The following is a 22,782-nucleotide window of genomic DNA, read 5'->3' as shown; positions in this document are numbered from 1 at the left end:
ACTGTACAGAGGAGTTACAATTACATGGGCAAGATAATGAGTACATTTCTTATCAAGCATTGTAGCCTCCTCCTTTGTTTCCCCTTCCCATCCCTTCCCATCCTCCCACTGCCCCCCCACCCAATCCTCCCTGCCCTCGCCACCTCCCTGCCCCCCCCACCAAAGTTGTAAAGTTCGTTTTCGACATAATAACTTGTACATCTCATTGTTGCAACGGGTCCACCTGTATCCCTATTTAAATGATTTGGTTTTCCCCTACCCCTCCACAATTTATACAGACATCAAATACAGTGAAAGCAGGGGTTATACTGTGGGGGAGGAACATACAAAGCAACAAAGAAATAATCTTTTTTTTGGGGGGGGGGGTCCAGTCGTGGGGCCTGAACTCTGGGCTTGGGCGCTGTCCCTCAGCTCTTCAGCTCAAGGTTAGCGCTCTACCACTTGAGCCACAGTGCCACTTCTGGCTTTTTTCTTTTTGCTTATGTAGTGCTGAGGAATCGAACCCAGGGCCTCAGGCATGCAAGGCAAGCGCTCTACCACTGAGCCACCTTCCCAGCCCCAAAGAAATAATCTTATAAATGTGTTAGAAACAATGGCATTAAAGAAAAAAAAAACATTTGAATACTTATCTTAGGGTACATTTTCCTAACATCACCTTATCTGACCTTTTCTGCTTGACTCAGACATATACTAGATATTGCAAATAAGGGAAACCATGGGACCTATGTTTCTTTGGGCATGGCTTACTTCACTTAATATAATTTTTTCCAAGCCTTTCCATTTCCTAACAAATGGGGCAATGTCATTCTTTCTGATGGAGGCATAGAATTCCATTGTGTATATATACCACATTTTCTTGATCCATTCCTCTACTGAGGGGCATCTGGGTTGGTTCCATATCTTAGCTATAGTAAATAATGCTGCAATAAACATAGTCGTGCTGGTAGCTTTAGTGTGGTCTTGTTTGTGATCATTTGCGTAAATGCCCAAAAGTGGGATTGCTGGGTCATAGGGGAGCTCTAGTTGGAGTCTTTTGAGGAACCTCCCTACAGCTTTCCATTGTGGCTGAACAAGTTTACACTCCCACCAACAATGCAGTAGGGTTCCCTTCTGGCCACATCCCCTCCAGAATCTGTTGTTATTAGAGTCCTTGATTTTAGCCATTCTAACTGGAGTGAGGTGGTATCTCAATGTTGTTTCAATTTGCATTTCTTTTATGGCTAGGGAGGTTGAGCATTTCTTCATGTGTCTATTGGCCATCCTTCTTTTCTCTTCAGAGAAGTTTATCTTTAAGTCTTTAGCCCACTTATTTATTGGGAAGTTGTTTCTTTGAGGATTTGTTGTTGGGGAATTTAATTTTTTGAGTTCCAGATATATTTTAGACATGAGACCCTTGTCCGTTGTATGGCTAGTGAAGATCTTCTCCCAATCTGTGGGCTTTCTATATTCTATTGATCTTGCTAGCTATGTCCTTTGCCATGCAGAAGCTCTGTAATTTCATGCAATCCCATTTGTCCAACCTTTCTTTGATTTAAATGGTTTATTTTCTTGGGGGTAGGAGGTACCAGTACTGGTGCTTGAATTTAGGGCTTCACACTCTCCCTTAGCTATTTTGCTCAAGGATGTCTGGTGCTCTTGAGCCACACCTCTATTTCTGGCTTCTTGCTGATTAATTGGAGGTGAGTCTGATACACTTTTCTGCCGTGGCTGGCTTTGAACTGTGATCTTCACCTCTCAGCCTCCTCAGTAACTAAGATTACAGGCATGAACCACAGGCACTTGGCAGAAAGTGTTTAATTTTAAATGATTAAAATTCTGTTCTTAGTCTATCATTTTTAACAATCATAACAACCTACTTAAAATTCAAATATAACAACAACTATACTTTAATAAAAGGCATATATGTCATGCTAAACTGTCCCCATACATTTGTATTTTAAATATTGTTTTTTAAATGACAGAGTTGTTGTAGTTCTTTTTATCCTTATTACCAGATTCTAAATCAAATGTGTTTCTGTAGATTTTCCTGCATATAGTATGAGTCTACTCTTCATTTTTACTTTCTTTTTCTCTGATGTTTAACCTTAAGATTGAACTGTGGGCTAGGAAGGTGGCTCAGTGGTAGAGTGCTTGCCTTGCATGCTCGAGGCCCTGGGTTCGATTCCTCAGCACCACATAAGCAAAAAGAAAAAAGCCGGAAGTGGCGCTGTGGCTCAAGTGGTAGAGTGCTAGCCTTGAGCTGAAGAGCTGAGGGACAGCGCCCAGGCCCAGAGTTCAGGCCCCACGACCGGACCCAAAAAAAAAAAAAAGATTGAACTGTACTTTGTTGCCCTTTGTTTCCTGACTTCATTGGATTTTTGCTACAGATTTAACCCTCACTCTTCCTCTTTTTGCTATCAGATCCTCATTCTATGACTTCCATTCAATCCCATCCATTTCTTCTCCTCCATTGGGTCATCTAGTACTATATCTTAACATATATGGTTCTAGGCATTAATATTCTGAGTAGCAGAGATTATATTACTTGGGGTTGTTTTTGAAAGATGGAGTTCGTATACTGGTTCAAAGGAATGTAAAATATGTAGTTCCAAAGACCACTTTAACAACCTGGGAGGAGCTATTAGGGCTGCCCTTCAAGTCCTGCCTATCTTAGTCTTCTTCCTTCCTGCTCTCTTAAGGTGTGCCTCTCCCCTACTTCTCAGTCTTCTGCTTGAGGTGATCTTTCTTAAGCTCTAACATATTTGTAGTGTGATTTAAGAACATAGACACTTACACCTTGTTTACTTATGGTGTTGTACTGTCTGCCACCTTCTTAAAGGTGTTAATTCCTGAAGAAAAGTGGCTCCTATTGAATCCTTTCTTCCTCACTTCATTTACATTTCTGTTGTTCAGCTACCACATTTACCTTACCTATGGCTGGAGAGGGATTAAGAGCACTTTTTTTTTTTCATTCAGGGCCTGAGCTTTTGTGCTCACGGCTAGCACACTACCACTTGAACAGTAGCTCCACTTCTGGCTTTTTGGTGGTTAATTGGAGATAATAGACTCAATACTTTCCTATTCAGTCTGGCTTTAACCTTTGATCCTCCGATCTCAGCCTCCTGAGTACCTACTATTACAGACCTGAGCCACTGATGCAGGACATGCTTAGTTTGGGTGTTTTTGTTTTGAATTACGTTCTCCTTCGCTCTATTGTATCCCTGATGAGTGCCAGGAGCAGTTTCTCTTCTTTGGATCCTCTCAAAGTTTTGTCAGATGTGCTCATTTAGTAAGTGTTTTCACACAAATCCAAACAGAAGCAGGTATTTTCACCTCACAGCTGGAGTTCCTTAGAATATATTAATGGAGATAGCTACAAACAGACAAATCCCAGCAGGAGAGGAAGGTAGGAGTGCAGAGAAGTAACAGCTGAGCTTGCTCCTAGGACTAGTAGCACCCATTTTGTCTCTTGGGCACATGGTGGCAGACTGCCTCCACTCTATAAATTGTCCTTATGAGACAACTTCAGAACATTTTCTGCCCTATTTTAGATACCTGTATTTATTAAAAAACAAGAAAGTTAGGATGGTATAATTCAGCAAGAGATGCATGCTGTGACTGCAGAGCATCCTATATGGCTAGACTCCCAGGACTGTGTCCAAAAACAATGCCTTGTCATGGTGAATTCCTTCTGGCAAATTCTTTCTGGCTTCCCTTAAATGGGTGAAGAAAATGTTGAAGCTTGCCAGTGTTTGGGAGAAGTATCCAGGAACACTACAGTGTAGAGTCAGGAAACAAAGTCTGACCTGGGAGCTGACATGCGCAGTTTCCCCATAGGACACAGACAAGGATTCTTGGCCTTGGGAGGCTCTATCTGAAAACATGCAAGTGCACCTGTTGCAACAATGAGAAGTACAAGTTGTCATGTCCAAAACGAGCTTTACAACGTCGGTGCGGGGAAGGAGAAGGATTGGGATTGGGGGGGGGGGGGGGGAGGCTAGGAAGGGATGTGAAGGGTAAACCAAAGGAGGAGGCTGCAATGCTTGGTAAGAAATGTACACATTATCCTGCCCATGTAATTGTAACCCCTCTGTACAGTATGTTCACAAATTAAATTAAATTAAATTAAAAGAAAGAAAGAAAGAAAGAAATATAAATAAATAAAACAATAGTTACATCAAAAAAAAAAATATGCAAGTGAATGTTTGCTTTCTCTACTCATGTTTTTCTTTTATAACCCCAGGTGTTTTCACATATAAAAGTCCATTATAACTTAGGAGTATTGGCTTGAGCCAAATTTTTCTATGTAAATTAGATTCTAATATAGTTTTCTTTATTTCATTGATTAAACCAAGGATCTTTTAAGGTTCCAAAAATCAATTATTTTATTTGAAAACAAAGTGCTAAAAATCACTTATTTTGGAATTCTGATGGTGACAAGACGTGATATGGAAGGCTGTCCCTTGAGACTCCCTTGCTGTTCCAGAAGATGGAGAACAAATGCAAGATATTTGTAATTTCTGGGGTTTAGTCAACCTTTCTTCTTCTCTTTCTTTTCTTCTTCCTTCTCTTTCTTCCTTCCTTCCTTCCTTCCTTCCTTTCTTCCTTTCTTCCTTCCTTCCTTTCTTCCTTTCTTCCTTCCTTCCTTTCTTTTTTCTTTCCAATCTCTTTAGTACTTATGATTACAGGTAGGAGCCACTGGTGCCTGGCTAGCATTTCTTTGAAGGGTCTTTCTCTTTCTCTCTCTCTCTCTCTCCTCATACATACACATAATACCTATTATGATTTGTGGCTCTGTACACATTTACATATAATTGTATATTATATATATGTGATACATGACAGCGTACTTATTGTTTAACAGCAAGACTCTAAGCTCAAGCTAGGAACAATTCCTAGTGTAGTCATTGGAACACGTATTCTCAATTCTACATCTATTGGTAAGATGTAAAGATGCTCATGTAACAGGGAGAATGTGAACACTGAAGGATTTCTGCATGATGCAAATGGTGAGCTTCAGATCATTTGAGCCATTACTACTACCTGTTTGGATGTGACATTCTAGATCTGTTCCATAGATTACCTTACCGCTTGCATTTCATAAGCAACCATCTGTTTTCTACTCAAAGTAGTTCAGACCCTTTTGAAGTTACTATAGTTTTGTATTCACTTAATGTCATATACCATTATTACTATTACTAGCAGTATGGATGGTTAAAACACTTGCTAGGCTGACATGCTAGAACTAAGCCATGTCTTCAGCCTTATATTTTACTAGTTAATTTTATAGGGTAAGGTCTCCCTGTCTGAGTATGCACCTAAGCAGAAATCTGCTTAGTTTGGGGCTTATTGTTTTGGACTTTTCTTCCTGGAATTGCTTGGTATCATGTCAGTCTCTGACACAAAGCTCAGGATGGTACTGTGCCCAGCAATAGGCTGAGAAGAGGTTTTTGTGAATTTTTCTGCCTGAGCTAGCCTCAAATCATTGTGTTCCCATTCTCAACCTCTTAAGTAGCTAGGGTTACAAGCATGGCAACCAGTTTGACTTATACACATTAATAAACTCAATAATCTAATGTGTTAGTCATGACTTCTGTTGTTGGGAGTTTATGCTTGACAAGTCAGTCTTTGCTCTCTCTTTCTCCTCTCAATCCTTCTCACTTAGAAGAATGTCAGGGAGGACAAGAAGACCATTAAACAATTGGTTCAGATATGAGCAACAAACACAACTAACAATGGAGATCACAGTCCAGAATTATTTACGTCATGGAGCGGAGACACTGGAAACAAGAAATGCCTGATAGGATTGGTTCTGTGGCTTTTCTAGGATTATTTTATCCTTTCCCTCTTGCCTAGAAAATGACGGTTGCATCTCAAAGGTCATGTTCATTTTAAGTGAAGAAGAGCCTCAGAAAGGAGGAAGGGTAGTGCTAGATGTAGTATGTTCCTTTTCTCAGAGAGAGGCAAGCTTTCCAGAGCTCCTCCTCCTTTCTTATTAGGAGATCCAGTTGTGATTTCCAGATCTGTGTTAGAAGGTCATCATTATTGGAAAAGCATCTGCCCTCAAGGAAGGGAGCTAGAAATCCTTTGGGATAAGCCAATGAACAGTATCCATGGAAGTACATTTTTACCTTGCCTTTTCCTTTGTGTTTCTCCTTGAATTTGTGGCCCTCCTCCACCTAGGTCTCCAATCACAAAGCGGGTAAAATTGCTCAAAGTGATCGCCTGAGCTTTCTTTTGGGAAATAAAACTTGCTTCATTCAAAGTGACAGATATACAACAGAGAAAAGAACACAATTGACCATGAAACAGGAAATCTTCATTAGAGCAGAGGAAGGTGAGCAAATGCTGGGGTCAGCAGGAAGAAGGGGCACATTCAGGCTGCACTCAGTGGATTCATCGAATAAGCACACACTACCTTTGCCAGAGGCAGAACTAATCTTGTTGTTGCTTGTGAAATGTGACACAGACAACAGTTCCTATAGATCATTTAATTATACATTGTTACAGAGAAATGTTGCATATTTTCATGTCTTCATACCAAATAACAGCAAAATATTGTAACATTCACAAACTAAAAAAACATTTCTTCATGCTACCTAGTAACATAGCTCCTTCATGGGTCTTATTTCCTTATTTAAAAAAAAAAAAAGCACTATCATATAGAATAGAATATTACATTATGGCCATGAAAACAGCAAAACCTCCCGCAAGAAGGCCAGAGTTGCCATGTTTCTCAGTTTGGGGACCCTGTCCTTCCTCCTATGCCTGAATTGTCCTTCAAGGCCACCTTGCAGATGAGTGCTGTTTAAACTACACCCAACAAGGAGCTCTCAGGGGACTTGTCACCCTCACTCTCGCCTGAACTGCCACTGTCAGATGACTCACTGCTATGGTCCCTTTTAGAAGGGCTAAAGCTCCTGTGGGAATGAGGTCTCCTGTATCTCCAGGGACCTCTTCTTGCAGATGCCCTCCTCTCCCACTTTATTCCCTGTAGAATTATGTTGTTCATCATGGCTTTATCTGCCATGAGTTATAATGCTCCTCTCATTACCGGGGACATTGTGGGAGCCTATTTCATTTCTAATTTCATTACCAAGGCTATGGGAAAGTGTTAGCAGGCTTTGACTTTTGCCCTGACTGGAAAGCCTTGGTTTCTCACTTCATACCACTTAGATTGCTCTGGTCCTTTATTGGAGCTACCCTTGCCATGTTTACGGATTTCATTGTAATGAGCGCTTTCATTTGTATTTCTACTACTGTCTTTTCCTTTCTTTCTGGAGGGTGAATTTGGATAATGGAACTCCATTTTTCCTTGATGAGCATTTTGGCTGTCAGTATTCACTCTGTTTCCTTCTTTTCCAGGGAGTTCCCTAAAATTTGATATTCCCTACGATGTCATTGTTGTGCTCAACCAGGCTCATACCAGTACCTGTCTCTTTGCTCTGTCACTACTGGCTCCAATGACACTGCCACCATGTCCTGTCTCTGGAAGCTCGTTGTAACCTGGCAGTCTTGGGTCAAGATTAATAGTCTCCGACCCACTTTGGCCTGGGAACTCTGTTTGAATATCTGGACCAATAACTCCTCCTTCACCACAAACATCCTTAAAAGGCTGGCCATCCCCACTGAATGGAGACAGGCCATTATTCCCTGTCTCCTGAGGATCTATGTCACCACTGCCTTCAAAGTCACTGAGGATTTTTCGGCCTTTGGAGAGCCATGTTAGGTAGTGAGTGTCACGTCTGATATGGTGGTTGCTCTTTGTACTGAGCTTGTGTGGTCTTGGAAACCTCTTTGACAGTTCTTTTTCCTTCTGAATGGGTTTTAACATAGTTGAACCTGCTAGAATTTTATCACAGTGCTAAATAAAAGCTCAAAAGCAATATTGTTGTTGCTTTTATGCCCCTGCTAAAGTATGATTTTCAACAAGGTAATTATTTTCTGTAATTAAAAAAAAATAGTACAATCTTTAGACAATATCTAAAAACCTAGCTGTCATATATTTAGCAAAACTAATAGAGATTTGAGGGGGGGGGGGCGGTGGCTCACGCCTGTAATCCTAGCTACTCAGAAGACTGAGATCTGAGGATAGAGGTTCAAAGCTAGCCTGGGCAAGAAAGTCCATGAGACTCTTATCTCCAATAAACCACTAGAAAACCGGAAGTGGTAGAGCGCTTGCCTTGAGCTGAAGAGCACAGGGACAGCGCCTAAGCCCAGAGTTCAAGCCCCACTACCAACCAAAAAAAAAAAAACCAAAAAGAATAGAGATTTATTGAAAGAGATCATTCTGGAATGGACAAGGCAGGTTTCAAGAAGAAGAGTGAGCTGCGTTTAATGATGCTGCAGATATGGATCTGCAAATGCAGGGGCGGTGAGAGGAGATGTTAAGAGTCAACTCTTTGAAAACACAGCAATTGAAAGACAATATTGCTAAATCTCTATGTCTGGAGCAGAGAAATCCTAAATAAGAGGTTTGGAAATATCAGAGAAGTTGAGAATAAAATCATAGTTACTAAAGGCTAGAAAGACTTCAGAGGGAGGAAAAGACGAAGAAAGGTTTAGTGATATACAATATAAAATTAGATAAGAACAAGAATTTCTAGTATAATATTGCATCTTAGGGGGATTATAAATTATAACAATATGTTGTGCATTTCAGAACACTTAAAGAAAGGCTTTTGAAAGGTTTTACAAGAAAGACATGATAAGTAATTTGGGGCTATAGATATGTCTAGATTCCATTAAATATTATATAAACATTTCATAATGTTCTTTAACATGGATCAAGTATATTATTATACTTTGATGTATCCATTAAAAGGTAAACAAAGCCAGGTGCTGGTGGCTCATGCCTGTAATCCTAGCTACTCAGGAGGTTGAGATCTGAGGAACTATAATCTAAGCCAGCTCAGGTAGGAAAGTCTATGAGACACTTATCTCCAATTAACTACCAGAAAACCAGAAGTGCAGCTTTGGCTCAAAATGTTAGAGTTCTAAACTAGAGTAAAAAAGCTCAGGGACAACACATAGGCCCTGAGTTCAAGCTCCATAACAAACAAACAAAAGACCCCAAAACATAAATAGAGAGATAAAAAAGAGGGTAAGAGATAAATATATAGGTAGATGGCTTTTTTTTTTTTTTGGTGGATTGAATTCAGGGCCTGGCCACTGTCCTTAGCCGTTTTTGTGCTCAAGGTTAACACTCTGCCACTTGAGCCACAGTTCGAAGCCTGGGCAGAAAAGCCCCTGTGAGACTCTTATCTCCAATAAACCACTCAAAAACCGGAAGTGTAGCCAGATGCTGGTGGTTCACACCTGCAATCCTATCTACTCAGGAGGCTGAGATCTGAGGATCCCTGAGCAAAACTAGCCCAGGCAGGAAAGTCAGTGAGACTCTTATCTCCAATAAATCACCAGAAAACGGGAAGGGCTGCTGTGGCTCAAGTGGTAGAGTGCTGGCCTTAAGCTGAAGAGCTGAGTGACAGCACCCAGGCCCAGAGTTCAAGCCTCACAACCAACAACAACAACAAAAAAAAAAACCTGGGAGTAGTGTTGTGGTAGAATACTAGCCTTGAGCACAAAAAAAAAAGGCTAAGACACAGTGCCCAGGCCAGGAGTTCAAGGTCCACAACTGACAAAAAAAATGTGAATGAGGAAAAGTTAATTTTAAAAATATAGTAATAACTCTGCATTGTGCCTGATAAGCCAAATTTCACCATATAGAAAGGCTTCATTTTTTAGGAAGCTCACATTAGGGGAGCAACTCAGAATGATAGGCTTTCATAGAAAGGACACACACAAGTGCCAGGGCATTTTGTGGAAATCATCATTGCAGAAACATTTTCCCACCATTAGGCTGTGTGTTCAAGTGCTTTGGTGAGTGAGTTTCTAGCTGTAGCTATTTCCTATGATAAAACCCAACTGAAATATGTCAGTCAGTTACAGGAGCCCTGGCAACATGCCAATGCTATTGAGAGCTGTGTCAACTAACAATCAAATCTAAGACATCCAGATGGCTTTGGAACCGGTTCCATACCTCATTTGAAAGTGCTGGATCAGAAGCCTATAGTAGGCATAGAGTATGGTAAATATGTACTGTAGGTCGACAGTTTTGGAACACACCATCATTTTCATTTAAGAACAGAATTTGAGATGGGAATCTAGCTCAGAAGTAGAATATATCCCTAGCATGTGCAAGCACTTTGGTTCCATCAGTAGCAAAAGAAGAAAAAGAGGAAAAGCAAAAACATGGATGGAAAGGAAAGAGGGAGAATAGGAGGAAGACGTGGAGAATTGGAGGAAAGGAGAGAGAGGAACAGGAGAAGAAGGATTCCTCGGAATCCTTCTTCTTCTGAGGAAGAGGAAAGGAGAACGAGGAGAGGAGGAAGTGGAGGAATAGAAAAAGGAGAGAAGGAAGAGACCATGGGGAAGACAGAATAGCCATAAACACAAGTAGGGAAGCAAATCAGCATAAATGTTTTAAGTATCTGTGACAGTTTAGATCATATTTAAGTGTTCTCTCTCAGAAAAATATAATTACCAGTTTCACAAATTGGAGATTGGTGAGAAAAGAACAGATTGTATGCAGATGCTTTTATTTTGGTATCTTGAATATATTTACCAAATATGACATCACCTAAGATGCTAGTAAACAAAATTAAAAATTTTCAATTTAATATAGAAGTTTCCTCCCCTTCCTTTTCCTCTCCAGCCCTGGGGCTTGAACTCTGTCTGGGCCTGTAATTGTCCCCAAGCTCTTTTGCTCAAGGTTAGCATTCTACCATGCTTCTGGCTTTTTCTGTGATTAATTGTAGATAAGAGGTCTCAGGGACTTTCCTGCCCAGGCTGGCTTTAAACTGTGATCCTCAGATCTCAGCCTCCTGAATAGCTTAGGAGTACAGGCATGAGCCAACAGTGCCCAGCCAGAGTTATTTTTATACAGAAATCTAAATAACAGGCATATGAATTGTTCTCTTCAACTACATTATTGATCTTAATTATGAAAGAGTCTTTGCAATATAGTCACAACCATGAATGCTTTATGAATATCTCTCCAAATGGTAAACACGGAGCCTGTAAACAAAGTTTTTGAAAAACAGAATGAAAGAGAGAGCCAGTCTACTGTCAGGTAATGAGAATAGCACCATGCCATTGATCCTCTACATTTAGCTTCATCCTTACAGTGTTCAAGTAGGAGATAGATCCTTATGGAGGGCACAAATTTCATTGACCTGGGAACAAGGCACCTGTGGGCCCAGAGCTACTGGTGAACTGTAATCATTGACTTTTAATCATCCCTACTTAAGTTAGGGTATACTCTCCAAAAGAAGTTTAAAAAAAACTCCCAGCAAGATTTTTATCTTTGACCAAGAATAAAAAATTGTCTGTAAGCGTAGAACCACACACTGTGGTCATATGAGAGAGAGGATCAGGTGTATTGTCTCAGGTGATTGTTTTGGTACACAAAAGTGTTAGAGTTTCGTCTATGTCAGCTTTCAAGAGAACATGTTATTCTTCTCAAAAGGGAAAGGAATAAGCCTGTCAACAACAGAAGCCTCTTGCTTGCTTCACTTTTCTGTACTCTCTCTCTAGTTTAGTGCAAGAATTCTGTAAAGGATAATACTGTATGCAAAGGGAGTGAATTATTCCTTAGTGAGAAAAAAATCACCCTTTTCTTTTTCATCTCCTGCAAGGACAATTTGGATAAATATATTTTTGTATCATTTTCTCTTCAGTTCAAATTTCAGGCCTGGAGTGTGGCTTTCCTGGTGCACTGCCTGCATAGCAAGCATAAGGCCATGAGTTGAAACCCAGCACTACCAATAAAATACCAAAAAAAAAGCCCTCAAAAGTATAAATTTCAGAAGTTTGTTCAAAATTCATAGTAATCTCTTTTTTAAAAAGCTTGCACTAGCAGCTTTTATTCTGTGATTTAAACAGTGACACAACACTTCCATTACTTCTTGTATTTTTAGGATGGTTTCCATAACATGCCAATTCTATTCACATGAATCCAGAAGCTTACTAAAGGAGAAAGGTCCAGTTTAAAATAATGCAATATTAATATTGTCATTTTCTTCCTAAACGTTACCTTTTAACAGTTCCCTCACTCACCCTCTCCCCCTTCCCCCCATCTACCTATTATTTCAGTTTGTGATAACTCATGGAGAAACGAAGGTTAAAAAGTCTGTGTTATTTTATATTACAATAGGCCTCTTAGACTAAGATGGTAGTTGTACACCTCCTTCGGGGCTTTCGTGGGTGATTTAAATGAGTAAAGCAGCCTGTTCTAAGCAAACACGGTCCACCCCAAGAACTTGAAATCTATGGCTTAGAGCACGAGGAGCTGGGTGGAAATTTTTACAGTAAATGCTGTTTTTTCACTCCACCTGCTTGGTTACCCTGGTCTTTATATATGTATATGTCTTTTTATTGTGAAAATACCATACAGAGGGGTTACAATCACATGAGCAAGGTAATGAGTGCATTTCTTATCAAGCATTGTTGCCTTATTTATGGAATCTTAAATCTACTGTCACTCTAAAGCCACAACTAGCTGACTTCCTAGAAGGATTCCAGTCTGGGGGTGCAACCCTGAGAAAGATCAGGAGCGGCTCGGCTAGGGTGTGCAGCTGTGGGTCCTTCCCCGGGGAGAGGCGGTGCAGAGAGCCATGCGGCCTGGCCCCGACACCGGTGGGCACCACGTTGGTGCGCAGAGCACAGAGTGCCCGCAGAGGCATTCAGGCAGGATCCGGCCGGGTCACGAAGCCGCCTAAGGTCACCGGGCTTCCCAAGTTCAACCCTAAATCCAAGCTACTTTTCTTTATGAGAGAAATATCCAAGCAGTGCCCTTGATGATACCCCGGCAAATGGGGTATCATCCTTAGAGAAGGAGTGCACTCCTGGCTTATCAGCAGATGGCCACAAGGAGTAAAAAAAAAAGTAGGGACTTCTCTGCACATATATTACAAGTTCGTTCTTCTTGCAGTCTCCTTAAAAGTTTTATCCAGGATAGGAAGGACACATGTCAAATGTTGAAACAGAGCCATTCTCTTCTTCCAGATTAATGACAAGTCATCTACTGACATTGCTTCCAATAGTCTGTCCTTCTCTCCTTTCCTCGTCTGCTTTAAGAAGTGCTGACACAGTATCATTAACTGTTTATAGTTCTCCCCAGTGGTGATGATTCTACTCTGCACTGTCTCAACAATGTATAGATTGCACCCACAAGCAAGCTCAAGTCTGAAAAGATTTAATTCATTGAAAAGAACATGGTTTTTCTTTCTTGCTATTGTTTCTAACATATTTATAAGATATTTCTTTGTTGCTTTGTATGTCCCTCCCCCACGGTGTAACCCCTGTTTTCACTGTATTTGATGTTGGTATAAGTTGTGGAGGGGAAGGGAAAAAACAAATTGTTTAAATAGGGATACAGGTGGACCTATTGTAACAATAAGATGTACATGACATTACATGAAAAAAACGAATTTACAACTTTGGCGCAGGGGGGAGTCAGAAGGAAGGGATAGTAAGGGGAAACAAAGGAGGATGCAACAATGCTTGATAAGAAATGTACTCATTATCTTGCCCATGTAATTGTAACCCCTCTGTACAGTATTTTCATAATAAAAAAACTTATTAATTTTAAAAAAAGAACATGTTTTCTGGAGAGAGAGCTCAGGGGTGCCCTGCTCACAGAAGGCTGCTTAGGGAAGTATTTCCCTTGGTTGGCCATCCAGGCACTCAGGGACAGCAAAAGCCATGATCTTCCGGGACCAGCTCCTGCTTGAACTGCAGCAGATCTTGGCATTGGCCTCATAGTGCTAAGCATGCAGGAATTTGCAGTGGAAGAGTTAGGACACAAAAGCCTTCACTAGATTTCAAAGGTAGATGTGAGGTTGAAGCAAAAGATGCAATAGAGAATGCAGGAAGTTAATGTCGGTCAGGGGAGCCACAATGAGTAGTATGAGCTGAAGGTAGAGAGCCAGCACATAGGCTGCAGCTAGCAAGAGCTTGGGAACAGAGTTGCCCAGAGCCTTTGCAACTTAGGTGACTACCATAGGCTGTGGATTGTAGACATGTAGCTGTTGTATTTAATGCTTGTCCTGCTACCTTTACAGTCTTCCTTTGGTCCCATTCTTCCCATATCACAACTCTCCACTTTGGGGATGGTAATTTTTGTTATGCTCATTTGTGTATTGGAAGTTTATAAATTACTTTTTGATTCCACAGGTCCTTATAACTAAGAGTTTGCCCCAAATCTCAGAAGAAATTTTGGACTTGAACTTTTGAGCGATACTGGAACTGTGCAACTGTATGGACTCTTGGTTAAGAACAGAATACATTCTGCATTGAGATATACATAGCATTTTATAGGGGCAGATGTCAAATATCTCCCCAGGTTAAATGAGATGTGTTGACAGGGGTGGACTATGATGGTTAATCGAGCTAAATTGAGTAGACTGAGAAGTGGCTAGAAGATCAGGAAAGCACACATCTGGGTTATGAGGTTGTTTCCAGTGAGGAGTAACTAAGTGGAGAGAACCTTTCCCAGATGAGGTGATACCATCCCATGGGCTGTGGCCCAGATGGAATAAAAGGAGGAAAAGATGAAAGCTTCCTTTTCCTTCTTCCCTCCCTCCCTCTCATTTTCCCTTCCCCCTCCCTACCTTTTCCCCTCTTTCCCTTCTTCCTCCCTTTCATTCTCTCTCTTTCCCTCCCTCCCTCAACCCCTCCTTTCTCCTCCTCTTTCCTCCCTCTATGCCCCCTTTTCTATTTCCTCCTCCTCATTCCCTTTTCCTCTCTGTTCTGCCACCTCTCTCCTTGCTGCTGTCTGAAATAGTGAGCCAGATCAAACTTTACTTCCCTTAAGCTGTTTTCTCAGATGCTTTCCCAGCAAGGGAAAACTGATTAGTATAATTTTGTCACTTTATCCTGTCACCCAAACTCTAGAGTCTTCTTGTGTGCCTTTGTCTGTTACAGCCCTATCCCCCATCAAATACACTATGAAGTCTGATTCCTAAATATTCCTCAGTGTTCTTTGATTTGTTCCAGTTGCTCCACTCCCTCAAGAGCCTCCCCCGAGGCCTTCTCGCATCGCGCCTGTATCCCACCCCTCCTGCACATCCGCTCCTAGGCCATTCACTCTCATTTGCAGGCAGATCCTTTCTTTTAAAAATTATAATCACAAGTAAGCTATTAATTATTTTTATTAATAAAAATTTAAACAGCACACATTACCAAAAAATATTAAAAGGCCTCAAAGTACAATTCAGTGTTAGTCCAATTTTTTGGAAGTCCTAAGGGAAGACATCACTGGATATTTTACAGTTCTTACAAATTCTCGGAAGCATTACAGAAAACATAGAAAATGTCTAAAATGCTAAAAGTAAAGCAACTCATTTCATATACAAATTATTTCTGTGAAATTATTTTTGAGATTTTTGTTGTCTATTAATTCTCAAAATTGTACAAAAAAAATCACTATGAACTTTTAATACTGGACCTGAAGTCACATTGAAGATTTGTTTCTAGTCTAATTATATATATATATAAATAATAAAATGGAAATTCATATTAGAAATTTTCATCACATACAATTTCTGGAAAACTGTTTATACCTTTCTATAAAAGAGCATTTCTGAAATATTGGATCATATTTCCAAGCCTAGGGTTCATAGTCCCACAAATGCTTGGCCACTCAGTCTATCATGAATAACAGAGGAAAACTAAACCAGTCATTTGTGGGACTGGGTTATTCTAGCCTAGACGTATGTTCGTAGTTCATGAGTAGTCTTACAATGTACTTTGGGTTTATTCTTGGTGTCTTCTGGATGTTTCTTTATGTTGCTTCTAGCATCTCCTATTATGCTCTATTATGCTTCTATTTTGCTCATGTCAGTTTTTCTGTCTCTTTTGTCTCTCATTCACATTCCTTTCATTATTGTTGTTGTAATTTTGTTTTTTGTTTCTCATTCAGCTTCTATGTAAGTTTATCTATCCAGATTCTGTTTTCTCTTGTGTATTTGACAGGACATTTTTCATAAGGATCTCTGTTGACAATGGTGCTTTCATCTTCTATCTTTTTGATTGGTCATCTCTCAGCTGGATAGTGCCTAGTTCATTCACTTTATTGTGCAAAATGTTCCTTTGTTGAAATTATCGTCTAGGTTCATTGCATTCCTTGCAGGTGTATGGTCATTGGGTTTTTTTTGTTGTTGTTTGTTTGTTTTTTAATGCTGTGACTGGTATGTGTAGGTATCTGGTATTTCCAGTAGTTGAAAACTGTGACAACGTTTTGGTAACTAGTTTGTTGTCTTCAGCTGTAAGCTTTAATAATTGTTGAGTGTTGTTGTTTAAAGTATATGTTTGTCCCTATCATTGTGGTTTTGAAAAGTTTTTTGGTGGCTGGTGAGATTTTTTTTTTCCATATGGCTCATTACTTGTGACTGAATGTTCCAGAAAAGATGTTATAGTTCTTAATAAACAAAGTTTCTTTATAACTGCTTCTTGTTTTGTTGCAGCTGATGTTGAAGTAGAATTTCTTTTTCTAACACAGATATCTTCCTTAGTGCCTCCAATCTCTTCTGTTGTAAGTTGTCATTCAATTGGGGCAGTTGGTAGCATTTATTTTTATCTTTGTAGTTTGGTGACTCTGTCTGACTTGTGAAGTTATGTAGACTGGGCAAGGGAGATGTTGGGCATTGACCCTGACTGTGTTGAAGCTTAATTAGTTCTTGTTTTGTTTCCACCAGTGCATGATTATAACTAACATTGATGCCAGTGATTTTCAGATTGCATTTAGCTTCCTTCTTCCCTTTTAATGTCTACCAAATGAAATATGGTAGGTAGAAGTTTAACTCCGCCGGTGTGCAGGGTTTGGACATAATTTTTTGTTAAGTCATCCTTGATTGGTGTAGGTTCTTCAGTTTCTAGATTGTCACTGGTAGCCAAAAGTCTTTTAGGTTGGCCCTGGGGACTTACATTACTATTTTTATTTTCGCTGAGGACAGTGAGTTGGGCTAATTCCTTTGCCCTAGCAGGTAGGAATCGATCGCGTTTGCCTGCCTCTTTGGTAAGGCTAGCAGTTTGATTCAGGATCTTGGTGCTCTCAGTGGCCTTGTCTACTGTAGTGTGCTGGGCTGTTGAATGAGTTCTAGAAACCTGGATATCCACAGGTGTGGCTACAGATGACTGGGTATTCTCAGTTTCTTGCACAGTCTTGCTGAGAGAGTTGGTTCCAGCTTGCTTTAAATCCTCTACTTCCAAAGTAGATTGAGAAGCCTGGGTTCTAGAAGTTTCTCCCTTAGCTGTTTGGAAGTTTAGGGTTTTGTACAAAATGTTGGTAGAAGAAGCACCCTTCTTCCATTTTGGCTGGTTGGTTGCAATCCTAGCAGCCAAGTGTTCAGTGTAGGGAGCTCTGGAGTTGAGTTGTGAAACCTGGAAAAAATTTGAGAGGTCAGAAGGCTGCCTTAACAGCATTCAGAATGATGAGAGCTGGCTGTGGAAGGGTTAAAACAGACAGCTCTGGAGGTTAGAGACTGGATTGCTACTCCCCTCCCCTTCCACCTTCCCTTGGGCTGGCAGCTACACTGGAGACCTTGACAACTTTTATCTTGGGCTAAATATATTGACACATGTCTGTCTTTCTATCCATCCATCTATCTATCTATCTATCTATCTATCTATCTATCTATCTATCTATCTATCTATATCTATATATGTCCATATATGTATATATGTATATCCTATCTCAAAAGCATAAGGGAACTAGTGTCTCTCACAAACTCAGTTTTAGCTCTGATTTTGTATGTGTCCATAGTAACCTTCCTTGTGCTAACTCAAATAAATATGCTTGCTTGTGGGGACTTGAGGTCCAAGTGCCAGAGAGCATTGGGACTCTTGGACCCCGCTAATTTTCATCTCTTATTTCTCTCTCTGCCTTTTCTAATTTTCTTCTGCCTAATATCCTATCACGCTGCCTTGGGTTGCAGTTAGCAACAGTTCAGTGGTTTGGTCCTTAGCTATTCTGAGGCTCAGGTCAAAGGATACACTCTTAGTGATCTTTCAGGGGGACCTGTCTAATTGAACATCATCAGCTGATGAACTAGCTTTTATGCTGGTGGTGTCTCCAACAACTTTGCTCTCAACTGTTTGAGAGCTCTTGGATTTTTTTTGTCAAAATGATATTCATCTTCCTGAAGCAGATATTTGTCCTTTGCTGTCACCTTATGCCTGGCAGCAGGAGGTCTGGGATTTCTTCAGGGCTCAAGTCAGATCCCATTGTCTTCGTGACCTCAGAGGACACTTTGCCCTTCCCTGCTTTAGTGTCTCTGTCTGCTGAATAGTTCCTGGAAGCCAGTTTACCAATGCCCCTGCCTTCAATGAAGGGTACAGGGGATGCAGGCTTGGATAATTTGTCTGTCTTTGTAAGGGCTACACTGTCAATGACGTGAAGGGAAACAGTGGTTATAAGCTGAATCTGAGACCCACTGAGGATACTGGGTGTCCTCAGTGATTATGCTGTCATCATCACTGCTCACTGGGGAGGTGGTGTACAGTGGATTCTGTCCTTAAAGTGGGGGAAAGTGTTTTGGGTCTGACCTCTTCCTCAAAGGGATATAATAAGTTCTTCCATTCATGGTCAGAAATCTAGTAGGGTCTTGGCAGATAATCCTCCTCTGCAGCCCCAGTGGATGATTTTGGGGGGACTCTATCCACTAGATGGGGACTCCTTCCACTCTATGGAGTTGGATATTGATCAGTGTTGGTAAGGTTGAAGGACTTATGTAGATGACCATTCTTTGCGGCAAAAAAAAAGCTCCAGTAGATGTTCACCTGGGGTCTCCATCTTCCAATGTATGGAAACATAGGATGGTTGGAGATTTGTCAGTATCATCAAGCCAGGAGGGTCTATAAGGGTGACCATCTTTAGTGGCAAGGCAAGAGATTTTCTACAGTCTTTGTCCTTCACTATAGAAGGCCTTGGGATGGCTGGATATTTGCCAGCATTGGTAAGCACGGAGGGTCTGCATGGATTCTGATTCTTCAAGACAAAAAAAGGAGCTCCCGTGGATGATTTTCATTACTCTCTGTAGTGAATTATGTGGGCATATTGGCTGGTGTTAAGCCAGGAAGGTCTGTGCATATTATGCTCCTCTGTGGTAAAGATAGGAGCCCACTGGATGGTTTTTATGTGTATGGGAGACACCATCATCCCCCATGTGGGGACATAGATTGGATATCAGTCAATATCAAAAAGCTAGGACAGTGTGCTAAGATAATCCTCCCTTATGATAGGCATGGGATCCCCACTAAATAATGGTCTTGGGATTTCCTTCCTCTTGGGGGCCCAAAGTACTTGAGTACTTGCCATAACTCACTGAAGAAGCCCAGTGCCGGGTCATTTCCTGAATGTCAGTTGAAGTCAGCCAGGCAGATCACTGGCTGGTGGAGGCTTGGCCTTCGGCTCCCTGCTTTGGGGGTTCTGTTGAGCAAATGCTCTCTGCTCTTTTGGAACCCCAATGGGCCTTGGTTTCAAAGCATATTGTACAATGATCTCCAATTGATATTTTACTAAAGTAGACGAAAAAGTCCAAATTCTGTAGATTCCAAATCTAAGAGAAGAGCTGTGGCATGACTTTGGCTCTTGATCTTGGATTTGGAACCAATTGTGTTTTGTGTATGATCCAAGCATTGTGACCACCTCTCTAGATTATGACTATCTATGCAGCAACTCTATGATTCTATGGGTGGGGCTGAAGGAGAAAGATGGTGTCCCAAGTGACTGAGGCTGAGCCATGTGTCCCTTGGTAGTCTTCTGTTGGCCCCCTGTGTGTCAGTTAGAATAGTGACATCTGAAGAAACAAATGCTTTATAGGCTAGAAGTTTGTCTATAGCTGTTAGAAGGGTCCAGAGAAACTAAAGTGTTCTGTTTTGGGGTAGTTGGAGGGTCCAGATTTGGAGAGTATTGTCATCAACTTCACTTCCATTCTCCAAAACCCTTCAGATCCCCTTCAGGGTCTGTTAGGGCTGTCTTCTGTACCTCAGTGTAAGGGAGTGCTGAGCACCTTCGACTCCAAAGGATGAGGCAAATAAGCTGTAGAGGAGATGGTAGTGCAAGGAATAATTGCCAAAACATCATTTCTTATGTGCTTATCATGTTCTAAGTACTGCAAGTTGAAAAGTTCCTATTTTCTTTAAGTTAATGTTTTAGTACATATCTCTCCAATGTAAAGAGGTTCTGAGGAGCAAAAGAGAATATTTAGGTGTGTGTGTTTGTGTGTGTGTGTGTGTGTGTGTGTGTGTGTGAATTCTGTCATGGTTCTGCCAACCTGACACAAATAAGTAAAGTGTCATTTAGGCTCACAGTGTTGTTGTTTCTGTCCAAGGCCACAGAGAGTGTGTGACAGGCAGCAGCTTACAACAGGGCAGCCAGGAAGGAGAGAACTAAAATGCCTATGTTCATGGCAAAGATTTGTTCATCTTAGCACTTATAAATTTGTTGACATTCGCTGAAGGAAATACGGCCCCTAACTCTTGAGCTACAACAATTAGTTTTACAGTCTTCTCCTTGTTAACTCAGAATCTTAAATTATTGTTACTATAAATATGTTATGCAGAGGGATTACAGTTATATAAGTCAAGTAAAGAGTATGTTTATTTCTGGGCAGTGTAAACCCTTTCCTAAATATCTCCCAGTTTATCCCTTCCATCCCCACCTCCAAGCTGTGTAGTTCATTTTCAACATAGTATCTAGTGAAAGCCACTGCTGCATTTGTTCACCCTTTGTCCCTCCATTTCTATGCCCCACTTACCCTCCTAAAGACAGATAAGTGAACAAATCTGACAAAAAGAAAACAAAAACAGCAACAAAGGGGAAAAACACTCATTTCCATTTCTTGGAGTTCATGTCGATAAATATTATTTTATAGGATCAGATGCACATGGACATTATGCCTTTGTGTCCCTCAAGAGTATCCTCCATTAGTCTCACTGTTTGTGAAGGCCTAGAGTCCTGTATAATTTATCATGTCCCTAGGTATTCTAAGTCTAGCTTCCACATATGAGAAAATAGGTTCTACTGTGTCTCTGAGCTTGATTTGTTCTAGGTCCATCCATTTCCCTGTAAATGACATATTATTCTTCTTTCTAATGGCTGTGAAAAATTCCATTGTTTATAGGTACTACATTTTTTGATCCACTCATCTATTGTAGGGTATCTGAGCTGTTTCCATAACTTGGCTATTTTGAATAGTGCAGCAATGAACATGGATGTGCAAGTGTCATTATGGTATTCTGCCTTGTGATATTCTGGATAGATACCCAGGAATGACTCAGCATCTTTTAAGACAGCTTTGACTACTTCTTTCCTTTAATTTCCTTTTCTTTAAAATAGAGATAATGTCAGTCTCAGTGAAAGCATACATTTATGAAAATAATATTGCTGGATTATTTTTGTGTTTGATTTTGTTTTCCCATGCTCTACCTGTAGCTTCCAATTAATCAAACACCACACTGCAAACTGAGAAGAGGAAGATGGAACATTGGAACCTGACATAGGAGTGTTAAAAAAACATTTGTAAACATTCTAAGAATTTGGTAGCGTAGATAGAAATAGTATTGGCAAGATATGTAGCTGGGCAAGACTCACATTGGGCAATCAAGATGGCAGCAAGACAAATGAACAGAAGGAAGGGGAGAATAGTCAAAAATCAAAATATATCCTACAAAATTTAAGAAAAGCAAAGAAAGTCATGACTTGGGAGAGATGGTGAGAATGTTGAAAGGGTTGACATTGATCAAGGCACATTATATTCATAAACTGCTTTATTGAATGGCAGTGCCATTGTACAATTACTTAATGATAACAAAATATGATTTAGAAAAAAAGAGTGGAGAACAGTAGAAGGTAACATAGAATTAGAAATGATGATGCACCATTTAATCCAGATTAAACTCTGCTGAATAATGACTATGGGATCACTGTTAGGGTTATGTATCTACAGTTTGTTGTTATCTGTACCTTTGAATGTTTTAAATGCATGTGACCTTCTGTTGCATATCTCTTTCTTGTATTGTCTTTCCTCCCTGACTCTGGGATAATGCAAGTAATAGATGGATAGCCATTGTGCAGGGTTGGCTGCATACTGCATGGTATCATAAAGACTCATTGAGATAGTTACCAAGTGACTTGGTCTCATCTTACAGAATTAATTTGTGTATGAACCAGAGTAGGCCTGGGCCGCTTATATCAAGTAACTTGCCTATTGTGGCAGACACTCTGCTGTGTGCTTCATTTAAAATTTTCCCAACCTCATCTCCTTCTGCACCTATTTGCCATATTTTTCAAAAGTAGCTACCGTGGTGAGGAACAACTTTAAGTGCACTCCAAACAATATCACAAAGGTACATACGAAAAGCACTTTGCTGCATGTCTGAGCCATGTGGCTTGCCACATTCATCAGGAGTATCCTTGGTGATGTTGAAACATGAAATATCTTAAGATTGCTCTGTACCATGTGTGTGTAACAGGAAGTGGGACATACGTTAGACCAAGATAAAACAAGGTCTAGCATATAAATTTGTTGTTTTTTGAAATTTTTTTTCTGTCGTAGCCCATTCCATGACTTAAGCACTTGGAAGTAAGCAAGAAACAAAAAACATTTTTACTGGAAAAAAAAATGAGATTAAGACTGTAGCTTGACTGGGTTAAACTAGCAGAATATTGCAGGAAATTACAAAGTGGTTTCTTTTTTCTTAGCATAAGGAATTATCCTAAATATTTTGAAATGTTGTCTT

General features: G+C 40.4%; 1 pseudogene; it reads right to left on the bottom strand.

Moving 5' to 3' along the window:
• Window positions 1–6,787: 6,787 nt before the first annotated feature.
• On the bottom strand, window positions 6,788–12,722 carry LOC122097812 (annotated as a pseudogene).
• Window positions 12,723–22,782: the final 10,060 nt, after the last annotated feature.

The sequence above is a fragment of the Dipodomys spectabilis genome, unplaced genomic scaffold (assembly GCF_019054845.1).
Source record: "Dipodomys spectabilis isolate Male_0828 unplaced genomic scaffold, ASM1905484v1 ptg000436l, whole genome shotgun sequence".
NCBI lineage: Eukaryota > Metazoa > Chordata > Mammalia > Rodentia > Heteromyidae > Dipodomys > Dipodomys spectabilis.
Note: the sequence above shows the minus strand (reverse complement) of the source record. Positions and strands in the feature narration are given on the sequence as shown.